Source organism: Bos javanicus, chromosome 17, assembly GCF_032452875.1.
Source record: "Bos javanicus breed banteng chromosome 17, ARS-OSU_banteng_1.0, whole genome shotgun sequence".
Lineage (NCBI taxonomy): Eukaryota > Metazoa > Chordata > Mammalia > Artiodactyla > Bovidae > Bos > Bos javanicus.
In genome coordinates, this window is record NC_083884.1 from 36,790,172 (window position 1) to 36,811,115 (window position 20,944).

Consider the following 20,944-nt stretch of genomic DNA (forward strand, 5'->3'; position numbering starts at 1 on the left):
TAAGTATGATGAAAGGATTACTTGCTCTTGATCACACAGCCAATTAAAACAGAAGACAAACTAAAATCCTCTGGAAGGGTACAGTCCTCCCATTCGTTTTCAGTATGATGCATTTTTGTGCAAGCATGCAAAAATAGTTCTATTTATTTTGCTTTTCTGTTTCTTTCTTTCTCTCTCTTTTGGAGACAGTGAAAAAATGGTCTTTTTTTTTTCTTTCCACATTTAAAACATAGATTTGTTTTCCAGTTTTATCTATTTAGATTTTTGCATAATATTATCCTTGCCTTAATTGAATCCATAGCTCCAAACAATATGATTACTGAAATGATCTGAAAAATAGTGTCTGTTAAACAATATATGACACAGACTTTTGTGGAATTGTGTAGGAACTTTTGTAGGAATTTTTATAATGTTCTGTATATATTTCCATAGTGAACTTTTAAGTCTTTTCTTACATTTTGGCAGGTTGGTAGGAAGCAGACCAAAATATATCATGTGACATTTCCAAAGAAGAAAAACACATGTGCTTTGATCAGCCTAAAAAGAGGTTATTCAATTGCTCCATTGTAATCACAATTGTAGAATGACCATCTGCCTCCAAATGTCATCTTTCATGCTCTACTGTGGTGTTGCTGCTGCTGCTAAGTCACTTCAGTCATGTCCGACTCTGTGTGACCCCATGGACTGCAGCCTACCAGGTTCCTCTGTCCATGGGATTTTCCAGGCAAGAGTACTGGAATGGGTTGCCATGGCCTTCTCCTTAGAAGCCATTATTAAAATCACTTTGTGAATTGAGGGGCTTTCAGAATATGGGTGCTTATGTGAATGTGTGTGAATATGTGAGTGTGTGTGTAGGGAGCAGTGCAAAAAGACACAGCACTGGTTATTTATATATTTACATAAAATCTATAGTGGTTATAAGAAAATAAAATGTTGCAGATTATCTGGAATACACACATGGTCTAGATGTGTTGGAGGGATATTCCCAAGATCTTCAATATTTGGGAAAGAAACTGACAAAATTGGGAATAATGCTGAAAAAACAAGGTTCATATGGATACAAAACAGAAAAAAGATAAGTCCTTCAGAAACAAAAATAATATGCTTTTTTTTCCCTCAGTGTCACTCCTGTTTAAGTAATAATTGAGAAGGTATTTGTGTATATATGCCCACAAAGTAAATATGCTCCTTGAAATAATTTCTTAAAAATAGCAGAAAATCAAAATTATTGTTCATTTTTCCTGATGGGAGATTAAACAAGTGAATTCATTCCATCAGAGCTCCTGAAAATACTCATGAACGAATCCAGTGCAAAATCATTTTAGGCTTCAGGAATATGATGACACATATCAGTATGTATGCATTTTTGATAAAAATACGATGTGTTGAATGCTATGAAATTTCTTGAATAAACAATTTTCTGTGAAAAATGTTTTATCCAACTAAGAAAATTTAGGCTTAATTTTACTTGCCCATTTCTTTGTACAAGTAAGTCCTGATGACTGTAGGCAGCAGTAGAGGTTAGGATGTGAATACTGACCCTTTGGGATGACTGATTATTTCTGCTCACTAAAAATGTTTGTCTACAAGGTTAAGCACTCAGGAATCTGACAGAGCAGCCCCCTTTCTCTTGCTGTCAAGGGACTTAGAACCTCACTGGGACAAGAAACATCACATATACTGAAAGAATTGCTAAAGGCTATGAAACGCTTCCAGCCTACCCCATCTTTCACAGAACAACTGATATATTAGACATAATAAATATTACATAACCTTCAGGATTTTGGCAGTGGAAGTTGAATTTGGGAACTCTCACTTTTTTCATTATTAAATGATGTTTTTTAACCCTGGAATCGCCAAATCTATTTAACTTGACAATGTATTTAAATCACAAGAATAAGGTTCCACAGATTTTATAGGAACACACGAAGTCAGAGATATGCTACGCAGTACTCATATAAACAAAATTAAGACAATATTGTTTACAAATGACAAGTATTGCAATACTTTACAAATGACAAGTATTGCAAGCTCCCAGTACTCAAAGCGTTTTTTCCTCTCCAGAACAAGTTTCTGCTGCAGTGAGTCCCTCTAGCAGTTTCGTGAATCTAGGAAAAGGAACGAAGACCAAACATTCTTTCCAGTAAACAAATGGAAGGGAGAAGCAGGGAAGTTTGAACAGAAAGATCAAAAGGATTTTTTTAAAATCTAAGCGATTGCATGAATTCCTTCTGTCCCCCGATCCGCGGTCCTTCACCAACACAGCCACCCCACCTCCCCTCCCCGAGCATGCCCTCTGCTCCACTGCCCCCTCAGCCCCGTCTCCTGTCAAAGCTGTCAGCTGAGGTTTCCGGAGCGCAGAGGAGCGAGGCTCCTGGCGAAGGCAAAGCTCCAGCTGCTCCGAGAGCATTCGGTTTCTTCAGGGCTGGTTTTGCTGGATCCTGAAGCCCAATGATGCCCACGTTGATACTCAGGTTGGATTCCGTCGCCTCCACTGCCTCAGCTGACCCCAGCAGAAGCCCAGTCCAGGGGGCGGCCCCGCACCTCGCTCAGAACTGAAATGCAAAATCGTTACGTCAGATGGTAGGGGCGGGGCGCGCCCGGGTTGAGTGGCAGCAGCCCTTGCTCCGGGAGGAGGCGCGAGAATCAGCCTGGTTCAGTGACTGAGACAAACTGGTGGGGAGAAGAGCGGGTGCTGTCCACTGCGCTGTCGGTGCTGAACCTGGGACGCGAGCGGACCAGCTGCTCCAGGCAACGCCCTCTCCCACTCTCTGTGCCCGGCAGGACCCTCTTCTCTAGCTGGACCGTATTAACTTGATAAAGGAGTGTGGTATCGGACGTGGGAGAGAGTCCTCCGTTTGCCACCTGGGCGCCCATTCAGGCGTGACTTCGGGGATTTCTATAGTTTTAGACCAAACTATTTCCCTCTTTTCCCAACTAAGATCATTTTTTAGTTTTTTTTAAAATTATTTTTATTATTGTGATTTACATATTCACACTGTTTAGGAACCCTTCTGGGAGACTTTTTGACTCTGGAAATAAGGTAAGAAAAAGAATATTATTATACATTTTTACAAATGAGGGAGCAATGCCATACAAATATTTAAGAGCAGGTTATGATTATTTTTATAATTTGAAACGGGATAGTTTGTATTAATTGAAACAGCTATTTTAATAATTACTATTACAAAAATGTCTGTTGGTGATTAGGCACTGAATTCAAGAGAGGAAGTTGAGGGCTTTTTGTTTTATTTGTGTGAACTTAATGTCATTGTGTTACATCTTGCTTTATAAATATAAATTTTGTAGAGAAACACTTCAAGCATAGCTCAAAGGACAGGAAACATTCGATGCAAGTCCTCAAATATGTTAGTAAATTATGTTAAATAAATCATCCAACAAGTTGTTTAAAACAAATACAACCTTAAAAATATGTGAGTGGACTAATCTCTGATTAATCAATATTGCCTATGGTATCTAAATCATAGACTGCAAAGTGCAGAGCTTTCTTCACATTATTTTGTAGAGGAGGTGGCTAGAAGAGGAGCATTTATACCATGCTGGGCTCATTTAGATGTGTTGTTATGCAGTAGATCCATATAAAACTTGTGAAACTTGGTCTCAGATTTCTGCACCCCAAGGTCATGTGTATTTCCAATTTGGGGGCTGTTTGTTCCGCTATTGACTAGTGAATGTCATCCCCCTCCGCCCTCTCAGGTTAGAGGTGGATGTAAATGGGAAGCTCAGATTTAATAATACAGTATTAGCTTGTATTATAGTCGCTACTGCTGTTGGTAATTTGAATGGAACTGGGAAGCGTGGGCTGGGAAAATGTCTCGCTATTTCAGCTATGTTTAACCTCTTGCATGCTTAACAGAGAGCTTTTCTTTACTTAGGAGATTTTCTTTTGAAGCTACATTCTTTTTGTGAATTGGCAGTGTGTTTTGCGTGTTTATGGAAAAAGAATTCCGTGCAGAAAGCCACTCAACAGTACTTCTCATAGTGAAGAATTATTAAATGATATAAGTTAGCTGGTGTTCTGTGTGTTTCTGTTAATTCATGACCTTTTTCTAGGCATGATGATTTGTCTGGTAAGTAATATTATGTCCTTTCATTTATGTCATTAATGACATTAGATCAACTATAAATGATGACTGGCAAAACATGGGAAGAAGGTTCTTTACATTCCAGGAAGAGAGTTCAGGTGGCAACTAGATGCCCTTTATTAATAGGAATGGGTAAATTATGAGTTCTTTCAGATGATAAGTATTGTTCAGCTCACTAGGGCTATGTTTTTCAGCAACTAAAAAGTACAATAAGTTAAAAAATTTGTATGTTTTAATTATCATAAAAATTTCTACTCTAGTTGCATTATGTGTCCAAAGATAAACTTTAGGTTTAGAGTTTATTATTTAAAATAATTCCTTTGGGTATATTTTTCATTTTATTAACAGCACAGTCCTACATGAGAGTGATTGTTACAAAAAATGGATATTATTTCAAGCACCAGAGGTCAAATGTAAATCCTTTATTTGTTCTCAGGTTTTACCTAAGCAGAGGTTTTTTGTAAGATTCCTATCAGTCATGCTATCTTACATTAACGTGGTACAAAATTTTAAGAACTAAGCAGCTAGAAAATCAAACTATGATCTCTGGAACACTGGGCCATGAATCTTATACCAAACAGCTTCTTTTAATTACATAAAGAATCATTCTTCTCTTCTGTACATTTTGAAATTTTCTTTTTAAAGTTTGGTATAAATATTCAGACAGTGTAATTTTAAACAGAATAATGGCTTTAATTTTTTTAGTTCTATATTGCACTGAAGCATAAACATATTTTTTAATTTTATAACTTGTTTAAAAGTAGCAACATATACAAACACCATATTCACCCAAATAAGAATCTCATTGATTTATTTTTCCATAAAGTTTTCCAAGATGTATGTCTTTATTTGGGTAGAAATAGTAAAGCTTGAACTATCAGTGTCTAGATAATTGACTTCTTAAAAGTAACATAAGCTATTAAGTAACTTGTAAATTATAATTATTACTTGGTAGTTTAGTGAAAATTTTCTTTCTGTTATGGCCAAATTTCATGTTAAATACTCTTTTATCCATGAAACCAAATACTTTAAGTAATATGTTCCTTTTAATCCTTCATATTTGCCCCAAATTAACATACTATCTCTAGTATATTTTAATTTACTATGTAATATACTTTCTATATGTAATATAGTATACTTGATAACATACATATAATATACTCTGTAATAAGTTCAGAAGACTCTTAAGAACTAATAAGCTACTAAAGTACTTCCTGTTGTTAACATCATTCTAACAGCCACGTGACCAATTATTTTGTAAAAATGAACTTAATCACCTTCTCCAACACCTCCAAAATCCTTCGGGTTTAGTCTACTTAAGATGAGCTGTAGGGTCCCTTGTGGAAAATCCCAGTTTGCTCATTAAATAGGTCACCACACAACAAAATAATTGGTCCCTTCTTCCTTAATCACCTTGGTATTGAGGAAGTTGATTTTTATATTATGAGATAAACTATGAGATGAGATAGTGTTTTTGATACATTCAGAATTCTAATGAGTTTTAATATGGATTTTCTGAAAGAAGAATGAAGCAATCATATAACACTCTTAATGAGTATAAGCATGTTATATACATGTGCTATATGTGTGTGTGTATATATATATATATTTATGTTATTGATCAATCTGTCTAGGTAAAGTCTACTGTACCATAAACCAATGGGACTTATTTGTAACTTGCAAGCTCAAGAAATGCTACTTAATATAAAAATAATTTACATACTAAGCTACAATGCAACATATACTTTTTGGTGACAAAACTATTTTCTAATTATTGTTATTTTTAAAATTTATTTAGGCTAGTAAGGTTGAGCACACACAAGTTTCGTTTTGCTTTGTTTTTGCCATGAACATGTCATTTGGAAGCTCTTATGCTGATTGGCAATGGAAAGGACAATTGGAAACAAAAATTTGTCAAGGATAAGTAGCAGAATGAATGTGTACATAATGAAGAGATTATTGTACTGCACTGATTCTGCACAAAATATGGTTGATGATAAATGATTTGCAAAGTATAATCTCTAGAAGAGACACATGAGATTCACTTTGTATACATCTATAGGTAATAAGCCTTGCACCTCTAAGGAACAGAGCCTGGATAGCCTTACACCTGAAATATTTTTGTTATTTATGTATCAATGTTTTCATACGCAGATGTGGTAAAATGTGGGAGGAAGAGCACCTGAACTCTGAACTCTCTTGCTTTAAAACCAAATAATTAATATTAATTTAAAGTGACTTTTGGTATCAAATTATGTAAATCTCTAAAGCAAAGTATTTGCTTAGTGTGTTCATTTGCATGTCAATACAGAGGAATATTATTCCAACTCAAACTGGTTCATAGCACTTTTAACAATTCCAAAACACAGTGCAGAAGAGTTGAAAACACTTTTTGTTCATTGAGTTTTATTTAAATATATTCATCATAATTGACACTTAAGAGAAACTTACTTCAGTAATATATTTTTTCTGTTCAAGTAACACCAAGGTACCAATTAAAACACATAGGGTAGCAATTAAAACATGTCTGAATTGTGTTCCCCAAAGATGATGATGAAATGAAAATAATTTTCCTTTCTACTTTCATTAAAAACATTAGATAGTGTTTTAATGACCACCAAGGTCTTATTTTTTCTATTTTCTAAAGTCTTCAAAGTAAAAGTCCTTACACACATAAAGTGACAAATGCCCCCTGCCCTTTGGAGTTATGTGCCCCTTTTTCTCAAAGCCACAGGTTTTTGTTGTGGTCTTGGAGTCAACTAAACTCTGGACTACCTCATTTAGGAGTAAGGGAGTGGTCCCATTAATCTTTCTAAAGAAAGAGGGCCAGTGAGCTACTACTAGTAAGCACTTTTTTGCTGCTCGTGATAAACAACTTATTGATATCTGAGCATATGGTCTGTGAACCTTGATTTGCCAGTACAATAAGAGGAATAGTATAGGAAAAAGATGCTATTTAAGGTATTAATATGTATACATACACATTTTATTCATATTAGGTTAATTTATCCATATTAAGGCATTTTCCATTTACATGACTATGTAGATTTTCTATTATCTTCATGTTAGATAAGAGAAAGCAGACACTCAGGTCAAAACTTTCTACTTCTCCAGCCCATAGTCACACAATTAAGAACAGATGGATTGGGCACTGGGCTTAGCTCACCCATTTTGCATCTACTTTTAGCACCACTGACTGTTTAAGTCAGGTATTCAAATGAGTGTGTCATTTAAACCTAGACTTTTTTTTTCCTGTTACTTTCTTTACTAAATATGAATGCTAGTTTTCTCTCTTGCCCCATCTTTCCCTTAATTATTAAGTTTTGTTGAAATAATTTTATGTCACATATTCTTTGGGCTTCCCAAGTGGCACTAGCAGTAAAGAACTTGTTTGCCAATGCAGGAGATGTAAAAGACATGAGTTCGATCCGTGGGTTGGAAAGATCCCCCTGAAGGAGGGCATGGCGACCCACTCCAGTATTCTTGCCTGGAAAAATCCCATGGACAGAGGAGCCCAGTGGGATACAGTTCATAGGGTCACAAAAAGTTGGACACGACTGAAGCTATTTAGCACAGCATAGCACATATATTCTTTAGTGTACAAACTTAAGAATTTATAATATCAAAAGTCTTAAGGGACCTTTTCCTTTGTATTTAATGTTAGAGGTTCTACATTATTCAATCTCATAGACCATAATATTAGGAAACAATATTTCCCTTTATATCTCAAATAGAATAAGAAACAGTATAACAAAGTAATTTCCAAAGAGTTCATGTTTTTTGGTTTATTTGTTTCATTCTCTAAAAAGTCCTTGTAGATATCAAGTTCAATTCCAAATACATCTTGAACTAAACTTCAAGCAATGTACCTTGTGCAATAAAACACTGCTCACATTTAAATCTTCAGACTAGTTAGCTGCTAATATTTCAGTCTATGAGATGAAATAAAATAATCAAAATAGTGTTCGTAGTTTCAAAGCACAATACAGAGAGAGGTAGTTTAAGTGGGCTATTGAAAACTTAAGAAACATTCGTTACTTTATTGTTTCTTCTATTTGAGGTATTAATACAAAGGGAAGTGTTGGCTGGTAATTGATGTTCTTTGCTTTCACATGACATTTAGGTTGACTGAGTAGAAAAGGTGAGGGCTGGTGGCTGTAATAATAACACAGCTCCCAGGAGAGCCACATAGTTGCATCAGATCCCCTAGTGAATCCTCATTATCTGAGTTTTGGGTTGTCCTTATTAAGTGGATCTCGAAGGACATAGAAAAGTTTGATTTGTGGAAGAGTTTAACTTGAAAGTGGAAAAATGTATAGGGCTTTTATTAAATATTTTACATGTTGATTAGCAATACTTAGAATTTTACTTTTGAAATGAAGCCTGGCGTAAAAGTTTTTAATCTTGAAAGTTCTGCACCATTTTGTGTACTATTCACTGTTCCTCATTCTTACTAGAGCCCTGCAGGAAGCTCATTCATTATAACAGCTACAGTTATTCCCCCTTCATAGATAACTTCCAAATCCATAACTCTGGCCCACATTTGAACTCCACAAATGTATTTACAAAAAGTCTGCTAGACATTTTAACTCTGATTTTATGGTGACAGGACAAACTCCTCAAACTCATCATTTCATCCCTACCATGGTCTGTGAGCCTCATTTTTCTGCCTGTCAGTCAGTGACACACTTTTTCCATTCACCGAAGCCTGGGATTTCGTACACCTTTTATTTATTTTTTTTTAAAGTTCGTACACCTTTTAAACTTATATCATTATTGTTATATTATGGGTCTCCATGTTTTGACTTTTTTTTTTCCCTTCGTAATGTAACTTTATCTAAATCTCAATTTTCTATTCTCTTTTCACTTTTACCTTGACCCAGACTGTCCCATGTCAACCAGAATTTTATTTTTACATTTTCTACATTGATCTTACTAATTCCTGGTTCTTCCTGTAGTGATAACAATTCATGATTATACTGGCAAAGTAACATTTTTGATGACTCATAGCATACCATGCATTTCTTAAAAGTATTTATAAACATTGTTCTATTATATATTCACAACAGCTTATCAGGTAGATACTGAGAGACCAAAGCTTTAAGAGTTATGTAGCCCACAGAGCTGGGACTCAGACCAAGTTCTGTCTAAAGCAGCTGCATTATTACAGTCATTATCCTCTGCAGATACAGACTTCTTACCTCTTTGAGATTCCTCTTGATTAAAGTAAGCTTTCAAATGTCACAGCTCTCTGAAATCATCAGTGGATCTCTGATTTTTACTGTATTAAGTTGAAATTCTCTGTTTGTTTTTAAGATTCTTCTAATTGACTCTACACTCTGCAAGCAAAACTCTGATTTTCAGTTTTCTCATATATGCAATGCGTATTTGCAAAACAGAGATAGGTCAACATATAAAGCATGGGCCTTACCTGGACCACTGTATTTTCAGAATTCCCACTCCTATATCCAGCCAAATTTTCTCACAATCTAAGAGTGTATTATGCTCATGTGTACTTTCCAGTCTCTGTGGTTTTTGTTGCAACAAATGGCTTGTCACTGTCACCCTGGATATCACCAAAATTCTCTCAAAGCTTCCATGTGTCACAAGTCTGGATACAGGCTAGCTGGCTCCTTTGTTTAGGATCTCACATCAAGTTTTCATCCAGAGCTGGACTCTCATTTGAGGCTCAGCTTCCTCCTCCAGGCTGTAGATTGCACTTATTTCTTTGCAGCTCAGAACTCATGGAAAATGGTTTCTTCAAAGCCAGAAAAGAGCTCACTGACTTTTTGGTCTGACCTCCAGAATTGCTTTTCTTTAAAAGAAACCTCAATAGTTCAGGTCCAGCGAGAATAATCTGCATTTTTTTTTTAAAGAATAATCTCCTTTTTGACATACATAAAGTGAACTGATTTAAAACCTTACTTGCTTCTTAAGATCTGTTCTCTTTACCATAGACTGTAACAACCAAAAGAGCACTATCACATCATCTTTGCCATATTCTGTTGGTCAAAATCATGATAAAGGTTGTGCTTACACATAAGTTGAGGTGCTTATACACAAATGTGGGTCATTGGGATTCATGTTAGATTTCTGTCTACTGTACTGGTTTAAAGTTTGAATTGAACTTTAGAATCTTTTTTAATTACTATAGTGCTTCTGAGTCCTTCTTTCTCCTCCCCAGCATTTATGACCTGGATTTTATGCAGTGTACAGTTTGGCATTCTATCCAGTTAACTTTAATCTATTTTTAAAGGAAGAAGCTTAGGAGTTCCTTCCATGTATATAAAACTTTGTGGTTTACAATTATTTCATATACATATTATTATTTAATGTACATTGAAGTTAATACATTTTTTATATTTGCTTCAATTAGGTAGTGCTTTCATACATGTAAGATTATAATACATTTCTTGAGTATTTTGTACATGTAAAACTGTTAAGGAATTATGCTCATGGATTAGTTAATGTTTTTAGATTTTAGATTTAGGTAATCTGCTTTGTTTTAATGTTTTTGTATTTGATCCTTGACTACTTGAAAACCACACAAAGGATTTTTTATTATTATCCTTTTTCACGCAACATGAAACATAGACCTCCCATGAAAATAAGGAATTTATGTTTAATATTATGCTTTATGGATGATAATGACCTTATGTAAAAGGTGAAAATATGTAAGCTTTCTATTTAGAAAAAAATGCAAGTAATATATTGTCTCTTCAGTTTGAGAGAGAAATTTCACAATTTAAGAGAATGCCACTTTCAAAAGAATGTCACATATATGATATCATTAATTTTATTCATGCTTATTTGGTCTAAGTATAGGTAAATAATTGCACATTTACTTTTATTATCATTAATTATACAGAAATATTTCATTGAATTTATACCTTTTATAGTTTATATACAATTAAGGTAATTTTATTTTGACAAAAGCTAAAAAAAACTTGTGTATAAATTCAGTTTTTAATTTTAATATAATAATTATTTTTTAAATGGATCATATTTATTATAAAATTAACTATTAATTCAGTATGGACAAATTGCCTACTGTGCTTCAGATTGCCTTTCAGCTGCTGGAGGTTGAGCAGAAATGAGAGAGAAAAAGTTCCCAACTCTTTCTTTCTGTGGGAAGATAGATGATAGGCAAACCAATAAAGACAAAGGATACTGTCTAGTATTGATCAGTGTTATGGTAAAAAGGAGAATAGGGAAAGGGTTGCTAAGGGGTGAAAGTGCTCCCTAAAACAGGGGTCATCATAGGAGCCACCTTTGCTGTTCTAAGGTATTCATTAAGTAGTTTCTTATAAGTTGGCATTGCTCAAGGCTATTGTGAATAATACTGCAATGAACATGAGTGTACACATATATTTTTCAGTTATTTTAGATAAATGCCCAGAAATAGGATTGTTGTATCATGTGGGATTTTATTTAAAAATATTTAAGAAGCCTCCAGATTGTTTTTCAAAGTGATTGCACCAATTTCAATTTCTCTCAACAGTGCACAAGGGTTAACCATTTCTCCACATCCTCCTTAAAACTCATTTATACTCTTTTTGATAGTAGCTATCATAGAACATGTGAGGTGATTTCCTTGTGGTTTTGATTTGCATTTCCCTGTTGATTAGTGATGTTGAGCATCTCATCTATGTACGTACCTCTTGGTCATTTAAGTATCTTCTTTGGACTATCTTCCATTTTTTTAATTGAAATATAGTTAATTTACAATGATGTATTAGTTTCAGGTATACAGTGATTCATATATATGTGTGTATATATATACACACATGTATATATGTATATATATTCTTTCTCAGATACTTTTTCCTTAGAGGTTTGATGCAAAACATTGAGCATAGTTTCCTGTGCTATATAGTAGGAACTTTCTGTTTATCTATTTTACATATGTTAGTGTGAATATGGTATTCCCTAACTCCTAATTTATCTCTCCCCTCCTTTTACCTTTGTATTTTCTATATCTGTGTGTCAATGTTTTGTAAATGAATTCATTTGTATCTTTTTTCTTAGATTACATATAAGTGATATGGTATCTTTACATATAAAGATATGGTATTTATCTTTGTCTGTTTGACTTACTTCACTTAGTATGACAGTCTCTAGGTTTATCCATGTTGCGACCAGTGGCATGATATCCCTGATTTTTTATGGCTGGCTTGGTGGCTGCCGTCTATGGGGGTCACACAGAGTCGGACACAACTGAAGTGACTTAGCATAGCATAGCAATATTCCATTTTATACATGTGTCATATCTTCTCTATCCAGACATCTGACAATGGATATTTAGGTTGCTACCATGTCTTGGCTATTTGTAGATAGTGCTGCCATGTACAATGGGGTGCATGTATCCTTCCAAATTATACTTTTTTTCTTTCTGGATATGTGCCCAGGAATGAGATTGCAGGACCATATCGTAACTTTCCTTTTAGTTTTTAAGGAGCTGCCATACCGTTCTCTATAGTGGCTGCATCAACTTACATTCCTACCAACAACTTATGAGGGTTCCTTTCTCATTCTTAATGTCAAATGATAGGCAAAAACCCAAAGGCTGACATCATGAAAAAAATTGTATTCTTTTTATTTGTGATTTTCTCATTAATGAAAATTAGCCTTCCCCAATTTGGTTCTACAATATATTTAAACTGTCACTTAGATTAATTTTTCATCCTCTTTTAAACATGTTATGCACAGTGTGTTGCATCTAAATTCTAGACTTTAAGTTAATCCAAAAATTAGTTTGTATTCTTTGTGCATTGCACAGTTCATTTGTTCAAAATTTCACATTCTTTCATAGAAAACTTAAGTGTTGTGAAATCTGTGTTCCTTTGAAGCAGTGATCCAGTGAGCTGGTATTTCTATCAAATGATCCTTTATCCCAGACACTATGGCATTATTAAGGAAAGAGAAATGCTTAAAATGTCTTTTGGGTTTGTGCACACGCTTGAGAAACCACAGTGTTTATTAGTTACTATGTAATTGCATTCTTTTTACCAAAAAAATGTGACATCATGGAACCATGTAAGGAAAAAGCAAAAGAAAATAAATGCAATAAAAACACACATACAACTTAACAAAATAAATGCAACAGTTAGATGCACAATATCTCAATTCTATAGCAGTCTCAAAAAATAGTACACTGACAAAAAAGTAAGGCTTAAAAGAACTTGCACAAACTGTGCCAATGCTTTGCTTATTTTCTTTGGTGAGATTTCTCATGAAGCTATAATTAATTGAGCTAAACAAAGTGAAGAGGAAACTTTCTAGAAAATGCTTTGCATTTAAATTTTACATATTTACAATTCATGGCAACTGCAATTTCAAATAATTATCCTCCACCTATGTTTATTTTCTTTTGGCAAATGTCCTCTTTCCTAGGTTTCCTGAAGCCTGAGTAAGGGAAAAGTGCTTGTTTCCCTGTCTGTGCACAAATAGTACAGCTTAATTGGTAATGTCTGGAGTAGAAGTGTGTACCCAGCTGTGAAAATGGCTCCGGATGCTAGCACTCAACTGGACATCTCGTTAATTATATATGTTTTGTTGCACATTTTAGTTAGGTTAACAACTGTCTGAAAAGCAGCAGAGGGAGCTCAAGAAGGCATTAAGGAGATTTTGATATTAATTTTCTAATGTCATTGTGTATGGTCACTTAGTTGTGTCCGACTCTTTGCAACTCCATGGACTGTAGCCCATTGGCTCCACTGTCCATGGAATTTTCCAGCCAAGAGTACTGGAGTGGGTTGCCATTTCCTACTCCAGGGAATCTTCTGGACCCTGGGTTGAAATCATGTCTCTGGAGTCTTCTGCACTGGCAGGCGGATTCTTTATCACTGTGCCACTTGGGAAGCTATGTTTTTCTTCAAAACAGTCTTCTTCACATTTGGGAAATAAAGACAGTTTTAAGTGCAAAGTAATCTTTTTGAAGTTGGGAAATTTACAGTTATTTAAATAATTAAGTAAAAATTTTTCTCTTTAAATGGCTTTGTTCTGTTTATGACAGAAAGGTTAATTGGTATGATTTATAAAATACTGGAACATAGCGAGAACCCTGATTTCTTCTCCAGGCTTTTACTGCATCAGGTTTTAGATCTTAGTTCAGGGGTCTTGACCCAGGAACAAGAATATGGACACTAGAGGCCTAGTTTTCAAGGGACTTTTGTAAAACATACTCTTAAATTAAATCTGTAATAGTCCTATGAATATGGGAGGCCATATCCTACAATTTTACTGGTTTGGTTAAATATACTGGACTTTGTTCCAACCCAGCACTTGTAACATCATTCTCCCAAACGTGTAAAAACTGGCACGAAGTTAAAGGACATGGGTATCCAGAAAACCTTAAAACAGATCTGATGTTTTCAATTAGCAACTTTATACCAAGAGACATGCCCCATATTTATGAATTTTAAATTTGATAGTAGAAAGTATTTAAGACTATTTTTGAGTGGGACTACTTTAGATGATTTTTCAAAGTTGTGCTGAAATATAAAATTTTCTAATTTAAGTTTTTTTTAAATTAGAATTCAATTTTTCTATGGATCAAAGAGTATTAAATATGCCCTAAGTCTTCAGTTGAAAACCTACCATGTTGTAAGAATGAGCTATTACATAGAAGCATTCTTAAACAAATAGCAGCACTCTATTAGTTAAAGCAGCACTCTATTGGCCTGGTGTGCTGCAGTCCTTGGGGTCGCAAAGAGTCAGACACGACTGAGGGACTGAACTGAACTGAAACAAAATTCCTTATTTAACACTAAACTAATAGATTCCTTCATTGTCTGACGACATTTTAACAGCCAATTGCCTTATTTTATAGGATATTTAAATTTACTAGTAGCCTATATAAAATTATTAAATTTGCTATTTACTACTTATAAATTAACAATTTTCTTTTTTTGTCATGCAATTTTTATATGAACATTAAATAATCTATACACTCTTGATATGTATATTTGAAACCCATAAAAATATTTTATTGTTATAAAATTTCCCCTGAGTTTAAGTTATTTGATCATTCTTGAGATTAGGGATATCTATGACATTTTATTTTCTAAAATAATTGCATCAATACATTTAGGCTAGTAATGTTTGGGATATTTAACCATAGTGCTGTGTGTTATGATTTTCTGAAATTAATAGTGAAAATTGAGCTTTCCAGATTTTTATTTACATTTGCTTATTAATTCATGTGATTTAATATATTTCTTAGAAATAATTATCCCATTGTAAATCTTCCTGTATGGTGAAAGTGAAGTGAAAGTCACTCTGTCGTGTCCAACTCTTTGTAACACCATGGACTATGCAGTCCATGGAATTCTCTAGGCCAGAATACTGGAGTGGGTAGCCTTTCCCTTCTCCATGGGATCTTTCCAACCCAGGGATCGAACCCAGATCTCCCACATTGAAGGTGGATTCTTTACCAGCTGAGCCACAAAGGAAGTCCTGTATGATAAATGACCATTAATCTAAGATAAACTTGATTTTATAGAATCTGTGAAAATTGGATTCTATGAAATACTAATAATAATTTATTGAGAAATTATTGGTGGGTTTCAGGCACAATTTTAGATACCATATAATTTATTTTACTAAAGCTTTAGAAAAAAAATTGTAAGATAAAATTGAAGCTGAGCCCAAGCATTCTGGGTAGGTCAAAAATCCAATGTCTGTATATGAAGAACACTGCAGTTTTATTGTCATATTTTCTATGCAAGCTGAGTTTTGTTGTTGTTCAATCGCTCAGTTGTGTCTGACTCTTTGTGACCACATGGACTGCAGCATGTCAGGCTTCTCTGTCCTTCACCATACCCTGGAGATTGCTCAAACTCATGTCTATTGAGTCGGTGATGCCATCCAACCATCTCATCCTCTGTGGTTCCTTTCTCCTCCTCCCTTTAATCTTTCCCAGAATCAAGGCCTTTTCCAAAAAGTCAGCTCTTCCCATCAGGTGGGCAAAGTATTGGAGGTTCAGCTTCAGCTTTAGTCCTTCAAATGAATACTCGGAGTTGATTTCCTTTTAGGATTGCCTAGCTTGATCTCCTTGCTGTTCAAGGGAAATCTCGAGTCTTCTCCAGCACCACAGTTTGAAGGTATCAGTTCTTTGATGCGCAGCCTTTTTTACTGTCCAGCTCTCACATCCATACATGACTACTGGAGAAACCATAGCTTTGCCTAGATGGGCCTTTATTGGCAAAGTAATATCTCTGCTTTTTAATACACTGTCTAGGTTTGTCATTGCTTTTCTCCAAGGAGCAAGCATCTTTTAATTTCATGGCTGCAGTAACACTTCACGGTAATTTTGGAGCCCAAGGGAAAAAACAGTCTCTCACTGTTTCCAATGTTTTTCCATCTATTTGCTGTGAAGTGATGGGACCGGATGCCCTGATCTTCATATTTTGAATGTTGAGCTTTAAGCCAGCTTTTTTCACTCTCCTCTTTCACTTTCATTGAGAGGCTCTTTAATTCCTCTTCACTTTCTGCCATTAAGGTAGTATCATTTGCATATCTGAGGTTATTGATATTTCTCACAGCAATCTTGATTCCAGCTTGTGCTTTAGCCAGTCCAATATTTCACATGATGTACTCTGCATATAAGATAAATAAACAGAGTAACAATACACAGCGTTGTCATACTCCTTTCCCAATTTGGAACCAGCCTGTTTTTCCATGTATGGTTCTCACTGTTGCTTTTTGACCTGCATACAGGTTTCACAGGAGGCAGATCAGGTGGTCTGCCATCTCTTTAAAAATTTTCCACATTTTATTGTTATCTACACAAAGACTTTAGCGTAGTCAGTGAAGCAAAAGTAGATGATTTTCTGGAATTCTCTTGATTTCTCTGTGATCCAATGGGTGTTGGCAATTTGATATCTGGTTCTTCTGCCTTTTCAGAATCCAGGTGGTACATTTGGAAGTTTTCAGTTCACATATTGCTGAAGGCTAGCTTGAAGGATTTTGAGCATTACTTTGCCAGTATGTGAAATGAGTGCAATTATGTGGTAGTTTAAACATTCTTTGGCATTGCCCTTCTTTGGGATTGAAATGACCTTTTCCAGTCCTGTGGCCACTGCTGAGTAGTTCATATTTTCTGGCATATTGAGTGAAGCACTTTCACAGCATCATCTTTTAGGATTTGAAATAGCTCAGCTCGAATTCCATCAACTCCACTAGCTTTGTTCATACTGATATTTCCTAAGGCCCACTTGACTTCACATTCCAGGATATTTGGCTCTAGGTGAGTGATCATACCATCATTGTTATCAGGGTCATTAAGATCTTTTTGTTCAGTTCTTCTTTGTATTCTTGCCACCTCTTAATATCTTCCGCTTCTGTTAGCTCCCTATCATATCTGTCCTTTATTGTGCCCATCACACATGAAATGTTTCTTTGATATCTTTTGTTTTTTCCTTTGCCTTTGCTTCTTTTCTTTTATCAGACAACCTCAAACCTCTTTTATCAAACATCGTCAGACAACCATTTTGCCTTTTTACATTTCTTTTTGTTGGGCAAGATTTTGATCACCATCTCCTATGCAATATTACAAATCTCCATCAATAGTTCTTCAGCTGAGTTTATTCAGTGTTATTGTCTTCTTTAAAAATGCACCAGGTTCATAGATGTCCATTGACACATGAATGGATGAAGAGTTGTGGTACATATATACAATTGGACAATAAAAGGACAAATTCAAATCAGTTCTAGTGAGGTGAGTGAACCTAGAGCCTGTTACATAGACTGAAGTATGTCAAAAGGAGTAAAACATATATGCCATCATATATATATGGAATTTAGAAAAGGTAACACTGGTGAACCTATATTCAGGGTGGCAATAGAGACACAGACATAGATAACAGACTTGTGGACACAGTGGGAGAAGGAGAGGGCTGGATGGGTTGAGAGAGTACCACTGAGATATATACAGTGCTGCTGCTGCTAATTCGCTTCAGTCATGGCCGACTCTGTGCGACCCCATAGATGGCAGCCCACCAGGCTCCCCCATCCCCAGGATTCTCCAGGCAAGAACACTGGAGTGGGTTGCCATTTCCTTCTCCAATGCATGAAAGTGAAAAGTGAAAGTGAAGTCGCTCAGTCATGTCTGACTCTTAGCGACCCCATGGACTGCAGCCCACCAGGCTCCTCCGTTCATGGGATTTTCCAGGCAAGAGTGCTGGAGTGGGGTGCCATTGCCTTCTCCTACCATATGTAAAAATAGATAGTCAGTGGGGATTTGCTGTATGACACAGGGAACTCAACCCAGTGCTCTGTGACAGCCCAGTTGGGTGGGATGGGGTGCAGGGAGGGATGAAGATTCAAGAGGGAGGGGACATATGTACACCTATGGCTGATTCATGCTGATGTATGGCAGAAACCAACACAACATTGTGAAGCAATTATCCTCCAATTAAAAATAAATAAATAAATGCACCAGGTTCAGCATGCTTTTCTAGGAGGCACTTGGATTTCTCAAGTATAGAATGATTTCCATTCCAAAGTGTGTCTGTAAGTCCAATTTTTTCTTAAATCCAACAAAATTAGCCTAGGTACTGCACTAACACAGTTGGCTATATAGTACTGTACTGTAGTAGGTTTATACTACTTTTCACACAAACAATACATAAGAAACACATAAAATAAAACATTTCTAATCTTATACTACAGTGCCTTGAAAAGTACTGTAGTACAGTACAACAGCGGACATACTGGGGCTGGCATCAAATGAACATGCAGGAAGAGTAGGGAAGAGAGTGACTGAAGGAGGGAGAGCAAGAGGAAGTATAGAACAGAAGGATCCTCAGCAATAGGAGATGGAGGGCAAGCTGCAATTTTATTCATTCCTGACAACCATGGCACAGGTTCTGGCTCCTTGTTGGATTCAGTTCTATCTATCCTCTTGAAAATAAGCAGTCCAGTGATGTCTGGGTAGTAGCTCTTTTTTTCTTATCATAGATGACACGGACGCACCAATTGAATTCTGAACAGCTGTTGCCACCTCTGTTTACCATTCTATACTTAGGTCCTATGCCTCACAAACTAATGGTGTCTCCTCAAGTAAAGAAAACCCCCTTGCCACTTCTGCATCATGACTCTCTTCAGTTGTTCAGTTACCACTTCTTCCTCTTGCTCTGTTCATCCTGTCTCTGGGCCTCCAGTTCCATCACGTCTTTAGTAGTGAGCTCCTCGTGTTGCACAGCAAGGATTTCGGTGAAGTCATCCTCTTGCAGGTGTATCTTGAAATAAAGGCACTGTGCTACTGTACTCTATACAGTGCGTACAGTAAGGTACACAAAAGCACAGCCACTTGTAGAGGATGTGTGCACATGCCAATGTACACCAGACACGGGAACTAACTTACCTGATTGGACATGCCTGATTGGACATGTGAATGCACGTTCTCATCTTTGAAAGTTCACAACTTGAAGTTTGATATGTATGGGACTAACAATACATAAATATTTCTTTGGAACGAATAGTCTCCTACATGTCTAAAATTCTTAGTAAAGATATTTTATTCCAATGCAATGCTGATGAGAAACGCTGGACTGGAAGAAACACAAGCTGAATCAAAATTGCTGGGAGAAATATCAATAACCTCAGATATGCAGATGACACCACCCTTATGGCAGAAAGTGAAGAGGAACTCAAAAGCCTCTTGATGAAAGTGAAAGTGGAGAGTGAAAAAGTTGGCTTAAAGCTCAACATTCAGAAAACGAAGATCATGGCATCCAGCCCCACCACTTCATGGGAAATAGATGGGGAAACAGTGGAAATAGTGTCAGACTTTATTTTTCTGGGCTCCAAAATCATTACAGATGGTGACTGCAGCCATGAAATTAAAAGACGCTTACTCCTTGAAGGAAAGTTATGACCAACCTAGATAGCATATTCAAAAGCAGAGACATTACTTTGCCAACAAAGGTTCGTCTAGTCAAGGCTGTGGTTTTTCCTATGGTCATGTATGGATGTGAGAGTTGGACTGTGAAGAAGGCTGAGCGTCGAAGAATTGATGCTTTTGAACTGTGGTGTTGGAGAAGACTCTTGAGAGTCCCTTGGACTGCAAGGAGATCCAACCAGTCCATTCTGAAGGAGATCAGCCCTGGGATTTCTTTGGAAGGAATGATGCTGAAGCTGAAACTCCAGTACTTTGGACACCTCATGTGAAGAGTTGACTCATTGGAAAAGACTCTGATGCTGGGAGGGATTGGGGGCAAGAGGAGAAGGGGACGACAGAGGATGAGATGGCTGGATGGCATCACTGACTCGATGGACATGAGTCTGAGTGAACTCCGGGAGTTGGTGATGGACCGGGAGGCCTGGTGTGCTGTGATTCATGGGGTCACAAAGAGTCGGACACGACTGAGCGACTGATCCAATCTGAATCCTGATTATCCATTATTTTTCACTGAGAAATTCTAAATTGTTAGCAAAAAGCAAAAGCACCATGAATTAAAACTTTCCCTAATTTTCAGGGAAAACAAAATTAATTTATGAATACAATTTTATCTCTGTTTTTCATTCAAGTCTTATCAGTAAATGGTGGAATATCCAATTTCTATTTCTTGCACACTCCAATTAGTGTATCTGAAAAACAGATGACAAACTGAACATAGTATTGAAACTGATTTACAAATTAAGTAAAATCACAGGGCAGCATTTTCATCAGGGACCAAAAAATATTTAAAAATTAGTTTTATTTTCTGATAAAATTAAATGTATTTACATATTAATCTAAGTATAAATATATAGACTTTTGCACTGAATCTACATTGAGTTTTCAGTGACAGAATCTTTATTTTTATCAGATTCAATAATAAAAAAAATAAGAT

General features: G+C 35.9%; 1 protein-coding gene across 1 annotated transcript in view; it reads left to right on the forward strand.

The window, feature by feature from the left end:
- Window positions 1-2,363: 2,363 nt before the first annotated feature.
- Window positions 2,364-20,944, forward strand: part of FSTL5 (follistatin like 5) — a 928,941-nt gene continuing 910,360 nt past the window's right edge. Inside the window, exon 1 of the mRNA XM_061384275.1 lies at window positions 2,364-3,043. The gene's annotated coding sequence lies outside the window, so the exon portion shown is untranslated. The remainder of the gene's footprint in view (window positions 3,044-20,944) is intronic.